Source organism: Mus caroli, chromosome 14 (assembly GCF_900094665.2).
Source record: "Mus caroli chromosome 14, CAROLI_EIJ_v1.1, whole genome shotgun sequence".
NCBI classification, from domain to species: domain Eukaryota; kingdom Metazoa; phylum Chordata; class Mammalia; order Rodentia; family Muridae; genus Mus; species Mus caroli.
Window position 1 is genome coordinate 102,189,272 of NC_034583.1, and position 12,679 is coordinate 102,201,950.

A 12,679-nucleotide genomic window follows, 5' to 3' on the forward strand; every position below is an offset into this window, starting at 1 on the left:
GACCCAGATATAGCTGTCTCTTGTGAGACTATGCCGGGGACTAGCAAACACAGAAGTGGACGCTCACAGTCAGCTATTGGATGGATCACAGGGCCCCCAATGGAGGAGCTAGAGAAGGTACCCAAGGAGCTGAAGGGGTCTGCAACCCTATAGGTGGAACAACAATATGAACTAACCAGTACCCCTCCCCCACCAGAGCTCGTGTCTCTAGCTGTATATGAATCAGAAGATGGCCTGTTTGGCCATCAGTGGAAAGAGAGGCCCATTGGTCCTGCAAACTTTATATGCCTCAGTACAGGGGAAGGTCAGGGCCAAGAAGTGGGAGTGAGTGGGTGGAAGAGTGGGGGGGAGGGTGTGGGGGACTTTTGGGATAGCATTGGAAATGTAAATGAAATAAATACCCAATTTAAAAAAAGAACATAAAAAACAAAGATAAACAGGCAAAATTATTATTATTAAATTTAAATTATTAATATTGATATTAAATGTATTGACATTATTCAATTACTTAGTTAAATGATTTATTACAAGTAAATTTGAAGCATTAAAATTCATATTTTGTTAACACTGATAGAGATATTATTAATAATAAAGCAAGCCATTCAAAATAGGAAAAAATTGAACAACCAAAAAAAAAAAGGGGGGAACAAATAAAAAGCAATAAAAAACACATGTAGAAAACAGAAACTATAATACATATGTAAAAATATTATTTAAAAAATCTCTGACAAGAACATTCAAAATACCACTGAGGTCATTTTGTGTTAGCCAGCTTCTGCTGTGCATGGGACTTGAATTTAAGAGTGCTTTTATGTCCTGTGAGACTCAATTGAGGGAAAAACATATTTTTAAGTAATTATCACTTAGAAGTATCCTCTGGATTCGACAGAAGAGTGTGTTTCCCTTTTGACCGTGGGTCTCAGTTTGGCCCATAGCCATCCAGGTCCTGCATGCGCTGCCACAGTGTCTGTGAGTTCATTCTCATAGATGCTTCTGTCCTGCTGTGTTTAGAGGGCCTTGTCCTGTTTCTTGTGAGTACTCCATCTCCTCTGGCTCTCAGAGTCTTCACCCCTCCACTTCTGCAGTATTCTCTGAGACTTGAGAGGAGGGATTGATGGAGACATCCCATTTAGAACTGAGTGTTTCAACAACTCTCACTCATAATAATGTCTGACTTTGATATTATGTATTTCCATCTGCTACAGCAGGTAGTTTCTCTGATAGTGGCAGGGAAAAACATGAGTATAACAGAATGTCATTGAGTCATGATATTATTTTCCTCTAGCGGAAGAGTAGTGTTTGTTTTTTCCCTAGATCCTTGGTCTATTTAGTCTGAGTTTCCTGACTACCCAAGTAGTGACAAGGATGAATTTTATTTCATAGAATGAGCCTTAAATCCAAGTAGATGTTGGTTGGAAACTCCTACAAGCTTTGTAACAATTGCTGGGCTGTGCAGCTTGCAGACAGAACACTATTAGAGATTGAAGGTTTACAGCTGGGTTAGTGTCTTAATGTTCCATTGCTGTGAAGAGATATCATGATAACAACTCTTCTAAAGAGAAGCATCTGAATCCCTACAGATTAAGAAGGTTTGTCTGTTATCAGCATGATGGGAAACATGTTAGCAGCACAGAGGTAGACATGGTCCTAGAGGAGCTGAGAGCTTTACAACTGGGTCCTCAGGGAAATAGGAAAGGCAGAGAGTTACTGAGCCTTGCTTGTAGTTCAGAAAATCTCTCAACCAACCCCAAGTGATACATTTCCTGTAAGGAGGCCACATCTAATCCATCAGTCACACCTTCTCATCTTAAATAGTGCCACTCCCTGACAACTAAGAATTCAAATATATGAGTCTATGGGACCATTCTTATTCTAACTACCACAGTTGGTGTTCACAGTATGCATAATACCTTTCCGAACCAGGAACAGTGGTCAGTAGGGACGAAGACTTTATGTAGGGACCATTTCCACTTCTTGGTACTGAATATATTCTGTATGTGTTCTCTTCGGGGCCTTGCCATCATCCTCACTGTATTTTTTTTAACCTTTGGGTAATGACAGAACATCTTTTGAATTGGTAATATATCATTTTTGCCTTGGTTTTATGTTGCATTATGCTGTGTACATAAATCAATATATTGTACTTGATAAGCCGATGTATTTATTGTTGTTTTTCCTGTCTTCTAGTTCTTTGTTCTATAATATAGTTAAAAATTAAAACAAAATCATCTGGCTTGCAAATGAAATTAAACTCTTTATTGATATCACAACATATTACCCATGAACATATACGAGAGTAACAGTGAGCACTCTATTTAGCTGGGAAATAAAGGACAAATATAATAATTTTAGGCAATAGATAAGAAAAACGAACAAACAGATATAAACAGAGGTGGTTGTATATGGATATTGGAGTTGATATGGAAAAGAATAAAAGTTTAGTGTGTGCAATTCTTAAAGAATTAATATTTTTTTAAAAAACAATAGGTATTTTCAAAGATTACTATTAGAAATCAGTGATATTTGGAGAAGTGAAAACCAATTGGTTATCCAATACCAGATACTCAGATATGAAACATATATATATATATATATATATATATATATATATATATATATACACACACACACACACACACACACACACATATATATGTGTGTGTGTATCTGTGTGTGTGTGTGTGTAACATTAAACATAATGAACAGGTTTTAATTAAGAATGTGCATATATATGCATATAATAACAATGAAAAAAGAGATCATAAATTTGAAAGAGAACAAAGAAGAGTATAGGGAAGGTTTTAGGAAGAGCAAATGAATGGAAGAAATTATGTAATTAATATTTTAAAAGTATAACAAAGTTATAGTGTTATATTATAAAAATAATACATAATACAAAATTATATAATGCAAATTAAACAGTATTAATAAAAATATATCAAACCCAAATTGTTTGTTTATTAAAAACAAGTTACTGCAGTCCCTAAAACAATAAAGTTTTAAAATTCATATACATGTCCATTTTTGTACTCTGCATATTCTTAATTCAAATATAGTATGCTGTGCTTATTTCTATGCTTTATCAAGGAACCCAATGAGTCAATTATGACTCAATACATATATATGCATATATGTGTATATGCATATATATGTATATATATATATATATCCTCAGGTGTGTTACTTTATTTTTTGAGTTTTCATGAAAGTTTGCCAACTTAAATTTGTTTGTACCTCTGCATGTGTAAAACAGAGACATTAGGTATATAAAAATAGTTGAAATACAGTGGTAGGAGTGTATTGGGAGGATTTTTTTATTGCTAATTTTATATCAGCTTGATACAAAGTAGAATAATCAGAGAGAAGGAACATTTAATTGAGAAAATCCCTCTATACATAAGATTAGGGCATAAGGAAGATTGTGGGACAATTTCTTTTTGGTGTGGGAGGGCTGAGTCCATTGTGAATGGGGCTACCCCTGTGCTGGTGGTGCTGGATCTTATAAGAAAGCTCTCTGAGCAAGTCATGCAGACCAAGCAATCAAAGAACACCCCTCCATGGTCTTTGTTGAAACTCCTGTCTCCAGATTTCTGCCCTGCCTGAGTTTGTTTTATCTAACTTAAGCGATAGACTGAGATGTGGAAGTGTAAGCCAAATTATCACTATCCCAACTTGCTTGTGGTCATTTTTTTTAATAATCTCAGCAATAGTAACCCTATTATTACAGGGGTGGACACAGACATTTTCCTCCGAATATTTATTAGAAGGAAAATCAGAATGAGAGATCACTAAGCAATAATATAAATGCTTATAAGTGAGAGAGTCAGAATAAAATGTTATGTAATTATGAATGTCAGCATCTCTGGGAATCTGTGTGGGTTCCTGATATGAAGATTCTTGTATTTGAATGTGTCAGTGTTTTTTATGTAGTGCTAGTGGGTGACAACTTTTTAAAATATCCATAAGTCTAGGAGCAATTGAGAGTGCTAGAGAGTGTTTGAAGCACAGAGCAGATGGCTGGAGGAAGATAAGCAGGAGAAATCCCTCACGACTAAACCAGGATTGACAGGAAATACTCTACTGACTTGCATCTTAGTTTTGAGAATATAATAATGTTTTCCAGTTAGAATTTCAGAAAAGTTCCAGGAAGTGATATGGGAAGCTGAAAACTGAGAATGTTAGAAAAATAAAGTTAACTATAGAAAAAGTATAAACTGAAGAAATATAATCATTTTTCTATTCTCAAAGCAGATTTAGTTACATAAAAACCTACTGATGTATATCTACTGAATGTCCTTTTTTATGTTTAAAGTCAAATTGAAAATAAAATGGACAAACAATGTATTCATCAATTATAAGGAAAGTTTATACTTGGAGAGAAGTAGATAAAACATATATAAATATGTTATAAATGTTATCAGTTTCATAAAGGAAAAATTTAAACTATGGGTTTGCTGTAACAGTTAAATATTCTCAAGTAAATTTATTTCTGCTCTTATTTTAGCAAATGAACTAAAATTAACTGACATAAATGGTAAACCTATTCTCAAACAGTATTTATAACTTATTATAACTTAAAACACTTCTCTTTATTTTAGATTTATCAAACATGATATCCTGTTAGGTACAGTAATTTGGGAAAAATCATATTGTTTTTTCTTTTAAAATAAATTAACTTACTTAGAACAGTAATACCCAATGGAAATATTATCTGTGGCATAGGCAATTTTCCATCATCTATCAGTTACATAAAGTGTAAAATAAGTTTTATTGTACAACAATATCACCTAACCTATCTAAAATCTTCATGTAATTATGTTATCAATATAAATTTAGTAGAAGGAGGAGGAGGAACAAGAGGAGGAGGAAAAAGAAGGAGGAAGAAGAAGGGGAGGGAGAGGATAAGGAGGAAGAAGAGGAGGAGGAAGAGAAGGAGGAGAAGGAAAAAAAATATTGTGGAGCTGTGTAAAAAGAGCAGACCCCGTGCATGCAACATCATTAGTCTACCACTAAATGTATGCTGCATTCCTACAATTACTGAAGACATGGCATGCATGCTTTCCACAGTACTAAACTTTAGAACTCATTTATGTGTTCATAACTTACAAATTGTGAAAAATTGATGGGTAATACCTTGTCTCTGTTCTATTCTACTTCAGTTTTTAATAGATTTAATATTAAAGACTACAAAAATAAAATTTCAGAATCATGAGACACATTTAAAATGCTGAGTGCTCCCATGTTTCTGAGGAGTGTGATCGTAGGGGGCACTTTCAGAATCCTCTCACACAATCTGAAACTTCCATGTCTGCTTCAGGCCATCTATTCAGGCCATCTGAAGAGAACTGCCATTACATAAACTGGAACTTTAGTTGGATAATTGGCCCAGATGGTAAGTGTTGTATCTTTGATCATACTGAAATTACGTTATTTACTGGAAAAACAAGAACAAAACTGTTTCTAGCGGTGGCATGGCTCAACCCTTGCATATACCTTTAATCTGAGAACTTTCTGATTATTGAAAACAGGATGAAGTAAAGGCAACCATAGGTTAACAGGTGGAGCAAGCAACTGTTTGACAGGTAGGAAACATAGGAAAAAAAAATCAGAGAGAATAACAGGAGGTCAGGAGGATGGAGGCACTCACAGAAAATAGAAGTGAGTAGGTTTTTGTTTGAGGAGTTTTTTGAGACTGCTTGGAAGAGAGTTTGTTTCCCCTTTGGGATACTGGCTGAGGAATAAGGTCATCTGGATGTCTTCTCTGCCTCTATGAGCTAGCAGGCTTTCACACTAGCATCTAACTGCCAAATTTTTATAGGTAAAATCAAATGACTGAGATTTAGTTAAAACTCAGTTTACTGTTTGTGCAGACATACACAGAAGTCGATTCAAACAGTCTGTAACTCCTGTTCCATGGAATCCTATTCAGGATTCAGGAACCACACATATAGTACACATTCAGACATGCTAGTCTACATTCATACCCCCCAAAATATAAATAAGAATATATTTAAAACCATCCAGACCCATTACATTGCATGTGTATATGTGCATAATGTAAACTCTATATTATTTTAAAACCTTTCATACTTATTTCTGTGTGTGTGTGTTTATGTGCACATAGGGCAAATTAATCATGATGACCAGAGACTGTCTTTGAATGCTTTAGAGCTAAAGTTACAGTTTGTCTTGGGTCTTTTTATGTGAGTACTGAAAGCTGAACTGTCTTCCCCTGCCAGAACATTAAGTTCTCTTTCCTCTTGAGCAATCTCTTTAGCTTTTAATATAAGCCATATTTTAAAACATAAACATATTCCTTCAAAATTGATCTGAAATGCTCCACATATTTACCTGTGTTCCAATGATAGACCCAAGGGCAGCAACATCCTTCCTGGTAACAGCTCTTTCAAGTACATGAAATGGCAGCTTAGAAAGTGATTGATTTTTGCAAAGTTGAGGCCAAAACCCCTATCTTCATTGACTTGTAGTGATGCCCATTTATAAATAGAAAGATGCCTATATGTTTAGGCATGAAGAATAGTCAAACTGGTAATGCATGTTAATTGAAATTTATTTATGCCTACTTATTCAAATTGTATTATGAAGATACAAAACTCTTAGCTCTATAAGTAAAATATTTGCTAACCAAGAAAGTACTAATCCTAAGTGACTGTGTGTTCATGCCTTCATTTTTGTTTTAAATTCATTAAGAATATTCAGTGTCTGTGCTGATTGATTTTGCAAGTAGGAAGAAAACCTTCTTCTTTATAAAACAAAGTTAATATTTATTTCAGAGTAATTATGCCAATGTTTTGATTCTGTTTAATTGCCTTATAATAAATATGGACATACTTAAATCCCTCAAAATGTCTCAGTGTCTGTTTGTTTGGTATGCAAATATAATTTTAAAGAATTTAAACTTTTGTACCAGAAGACTAAATGTTTTAGTAACTAAGGTCACCGTAAATGTTAAAATAAAGGTTAGAGCTGCTTGCTAAAAATAAGGGTTAAAAAGCCGGGCATGGTGGCGCACGCCTTTAATTTAAACACTTGGGAGGCAGAGGCAGGTGATTTTCTGAGTTCGAGGCCAGCATGGTCTACAGAGTGAGTTCCAGGGCAGTCAGGGCTACACAGAGAAACCCTGTCTCGAAAAACAAAAACAAACAAAAACAAAAAACAAAACAAAAAAGGGATAATTCATTCATTCGTTTGTATTTCATTGGTATTATAATTTAAATAAATTTTCCCTTTGTTTAACACATCCAAGCTCTCCTGTGAACTCTTCTCATATCTCCATTAAATGTATGGCATCTTTTACCACTCATTTTTATCACATACAAATATGCATATGAATATCCATATATATCGCTAAATATAACCTGCTCAGTATTATGTTTCTCATATGTATATTTTCAGGCTTTACAGTTCAGCTGTAGACAACCAACTCATTTGATCCTTCCCAGAGAAGACCACGGCTGCCTCCATTTCTCTTCAGTTGCCTATAGCTCTTCACATAGGCTTGAGGCCATCAAGAATAGCAGCAGCACTAGATTGGAGCCACAATATCCTAGAATATAAACTGTGTGTGCCCCAGAGGACAGAGAGAATGAAGTGACCAACACGCTTTTGAGGAGCCAAAAAGATAATGAATAAATTCCAAGGATTGGGCATTGGCTTATTTATACAGTTGGAAATTGGTTTTGCTTTGATTTTTCTGTGACTGTGCCCTGATCCTTCCAACTTAAAGTAATAAAGTATTTATTTATTTATTTTTAAATTTACAGGATCTCACAGTTGAGAGTCTAAAAGTTAAAGAGATTTTAGAGTTTTACTCAGACTTTGAATTTTAAAATTTAAAAAGAAATCTTGGTTATTGTCAAGATACATTGAACTTTAACATGATTTAACTTTAAAAGACTTTTTAAAGTTTGAAATATTTTATATTGTGGTATTTGCATTAATGTGGCATCTTTGGGATGATTAGGGATGGAAAGGTTGTGGCTTAATAGTCATGTGTTTTTGTCTCAAGATCACAATGTATTCATCATGCTTAGTACCTTTATGGCAACATAACCAAGCTAGAGTCATTGGAGAGGACAGCCTACGGAGGGCACTTTCTTAATTAGGGATCAATGTTAGATAGCCAAGCCTATTGTGGCCATCCCTGCATCCCTAGGCTGATGGTCCTATGTGTGAGCAATATGAGCAATCCATGGAGAGCAAGCCAGTAAGCATCATCCCTCCCTGGCCTCTGCATCAACCCCTGCCTCCAGGATCCTGCAGTGTTTTGAGTTCCCCTCCTGACTTCTTTCAGTGATCAATAGTGATTATGGAAGCATAGGCCAAATAAACTCTTTCCTCCCAAGCTTGCTATTTAGTCATGGTATTTCTTTGTAGCAATATGAATCATGACTAGGACATATATATAGGAAAAAGTTGCGATCTAACTTAAATTGCAGAGCAATGTATTCCTTGTGAATCAGTAACACAGAAATGTAGCAATAAAATGACAAATTTTATTTTATTATAAGTCAATGTTCTCTTTGTATCCCCAAGTGAGAAAATGTCAAATTCCTAATCTTGAGGTATCAGCATTTAGGTATTGATAAACTAGATACAACATCTGGTTATCTCTATTATTTTAGACTGATCTTATTTGCAAGACTATTTGATTTTATCATCATTTGTCTTCTTTTTTCCTTCTGGTCTCTAAGTGATAGACAACATAATTGCTCTCCTCAAATCACATGAAAGGGACAGTGATTTTAAAGAATTTTAACCTATATGCACAAAAGACAGTGGTACTGAGCCAAACTAATTCTCATCTATTGTAAATAGTTCCTCATTTATACTGTTTCCATGGGATTATTATTTTGGTTCATCATGTTCCAGACACAATTATCAATTATTAATTTGAATTGTGTCTATTAAAAGGAACATAACTCTCTTTAAAATGGTTTTTGACATGTTGAAATAGCTTAGCTTCTGAGAAGTGATCAGTATTTGAAGTCACACCACTGTCTACCTTTCCAATGACTGGCATTTGTTTCCTTTTAAATCCTTGCATGTGCTATGACCTCCGTGCTCCCTTTCTGCCTATTTTATAAATAACATGATTTAAGTCTCATTTTACCTAAACATTTATTGACTTTTTATTAGCTACAACTGTGAAAGCAATTTCTCTTATTCAGGAATAATAGAGAATGCAAAAACAGGGAATTCACATATTTGCATTGTTTTCATTTTTAAAAATTTATTTATGTATTTATTTGTTTTTTTACACTCCAGATTTTATTCCTGCCTCTCCCTGCCCACTCCCAAGGGCTCCACATTCCATACCTCCTCCCCTCCCCACCCCTTCTCCAAGAGCATGTCCCCACCCTGCACCCCACCCCCACCCCATCTGACTTCTAAACTCCCTGGGGCCTCCAGTCTCTTAAGAGTTAGGTGCATCATCTCTGATTGAACACAGACCCGGCAGTCTTATGCTATATATGTGTTGAGGGCCTCATATCAGCTGGTATATGCTGCCTCGTTAGTGGCCCAGTATCTGAGAGATCTCGAGGATCCAGGTTAATTGATACTGCTGGTCCTCCTAGTGGGTCACCCTCCTCCTCAGCTTCTTTCAGCCTTTCCCTAATCCAACCATGGGAGTCAGCAGGTTCTGTCCATTAGTTGGGTGCAAATATCTACACCTGACTCTTTCAGCTGCTTGTTGGGTCTTCTGGAGTGTGGTCTGGAAGACCCATATTTGCATTTTTCTCCATGGAAATTGGCAAGATTTAAATAGCACCTACAGAATGAGGCTCCTCATCACATTCTTCTATATACTATGCCATGGAACATGGGAAGCCAGGTGGATCTGAGTGTTCCTAAGAGTTTTAAAGGACACTACACACCCAGATTCAGAGTAACCTAGATGGGCTCATTGACAGCTCAAACTAAGGAAAGCATTATTGCTAATGACCCTCAGCTAATCATTTTAATGAAACAGAAGCATCTTTCTAATGCTAAGCTATGCATTTTCCTCAATGTAAATTAGCTACTTACAGTTTATTTCAGAATTGCCTTTCTGAGAATTATTCTGCTTTTAATTATTTGTGTATATCTATGTGTTGGGTGGTGTGGGGTGCAGTGTGCCTATTTGAGTACTGGTACCTTCATGGAACTGAGGAATATGTCAGATCTCATGGAGGTGGAGTCATAGGCAGTTAATGTGTAACCCAGTACAGCTGGGAAGGAAACTCAGATCATTTGCAAGAGCTATCTGTGCTCTTAACTGATAAGCCATTATCTTTTCTATCTGTTTATAAGATTTCTTATGTAAAAAAATGTTGAATAAAGTAAATATTGAACAGTTTTCATGTTCATGTAATAGATTTAAAATGTACTTTTATAGTTAAATAAAATAGTGTTTTCCTAGCTACAGAGAAGAAAGCATATTGATAAATAGTAGTTATCTTGCATAGTGTGAATCCTTCATGCTTTTAAAAATTCAACTGAGAATGGTCATGTGAAGTTGATTATTGCATGCTTTTGATTTGAGTTTGCAAGTTTGTGGCATTACTCCTCATTTATGAAGTATTAGGGAATCAAGCCCAGGACCTCATGCATTCTAGACAAGCACTTTATCTACTGAGCTACACCATTTACCATTTATGTGCATTCTTATAAAATAATGTATTTTAAAGGATAGGTTTTATTACACTAGGTAGAGTGTGGAAAGATAAATCATCAACATACTACCTCTGCAGCCTCCTTTCCAAATAAGATCTGCTATGCATTCTGAATCATTGTTTAAGAATTGACTCAGTGACTACAACTTTTATATTCTACAAGGACCTACTGTCAATTTAGTGCATAAAATATATCAGATTATTATCCACATTAACTCTCAGTTTTTGTTATATTACCAACTTAAATTAAAAAAAAACTGTTAATATAACAAAAACTGGATATTAATGGGAATAAGACTGTTAACCTTTTTTTTTTCAATGAATAGTAGTTTTAAAAAAATATTTAGAAATAGTGACATGCCCTCCTTTCTAGATTTGTGGTTTTTCCCATCATATTGATTTACATTTGGCAATAGCACACCATCTTTATGATAATCTTGATACAGTGACTTATCCACCATCAACATTTATTGTTCTTCTTTGTGGAAACAAAAGTAGCAATGATTAAAGACTATGTAGTTGAGAAATAAAAAACTGCTAGTATGTCAGAATTTTTATATTCCACAATAGCTATAATTATAAAAAAAAAGTATAGTGTCAGAAGATGTGGATGATATGTTTTTTTTTTTTTTTGAGTGATGTCAGAGTTTTAAGGGGCTTGGCTATTCTACCAGTGGACCAGGTTTGAATTCCAGCATTAACATTGATGGCCCACATTAATCTGTAACTCCATCTGTATGAGATCAGACACCAGGTTCTGGCCTTCTTCAGAACTTAACATGCATGTTGCATGTACTGTGCCTCTATGTGTATATGTGTCTAGTTAAGAAACATTTTAAAGAATGAGTTAATTGAAGATAATGTTGAAAAAATTAGTAGGACTTAAAGAAATTGTAGAAAAATATTTATAGGCCTGACTTCAAGACCAGAGCAAGAAAATTTTTTTTTATTAAAGCCATGACTAGTTGTTAAAAGGCAAAGATTTATTTGCAAGTTAAGATACAAGTCTAGATCTAAATATGATGTTGAATTTCTTACCAACTCTAGAAAGTTTAAATTAATTTATAAATTATCAAATAAGTTAAATAAGTTGTGTGAATGCTGGTGATGGGCTGAAGGCACCATAATCAGCCACCAAATCAGGACACTATTGCATATGCCAGAAAGATTTTGCTGAAGGGACCTTATTATAGCTGTCTCATATAAGGCTATGCCAGTTCCTTGCAAATACAGAAGTGGATTCTCAGTCATCTATAAGATGGAACACAGGGCCCCCAATGGAGAAGCTAGAGAAAGCACCCAAGGAGCTGAAGGAGTCTGCAGCCCTATAGGTAGAACAACAATATGAACCGACCAGTACTCCTAGAGCTCATATCTCTAGCTGCATATGTAGCAGAAGATGGCCTAGTTGGCCATCACTTGGAAGATAGGCCCCTTGGTATTGCAAACTTTATATGCCCCCGTACAGGGGAATGCCAGGGCCAAGAAATGGGAGTGGGTGGGTAGGGGAGCATGGCAGAGTTAGGGTATAGGGAACTTTCAGGATAGCATTTGAAATTTATATAAAGAAAATATCTAATAAAAAAAAAGATAGTGAACTCCTATGAATGCAATGTGGTAGCCTATAAATTTATATGTTTTAGGATGGGCCCACCGAACACACAAGTAGAATGCCAGTAATTGTATTCTGCCTGGTTGCAAGAGATAGACAATGCAAATCCTGTCCTAAACTGTCAATGGAAATTTCTGTGTCACTAGTAGAAGAGCACTATCTTTGCAACTAACATATTTTTGAAGGATTTGGACATTGTCAACAGAAAATATTTTTAAACGTTTATTTATATTTCCAATGTAAGCCACTCTCCTCATTTCCCCTCTGGAAACTCCCCTATCCCATCCCCTCTTCCCCTGCTCATTAACCCACCCACACCTGCTTCAAAACAAAGAAAGAAAGAAAGAAAGAGAGAGAGAGAGAGAGAGAGAGAGAGAGAGAGAGAGAGAGA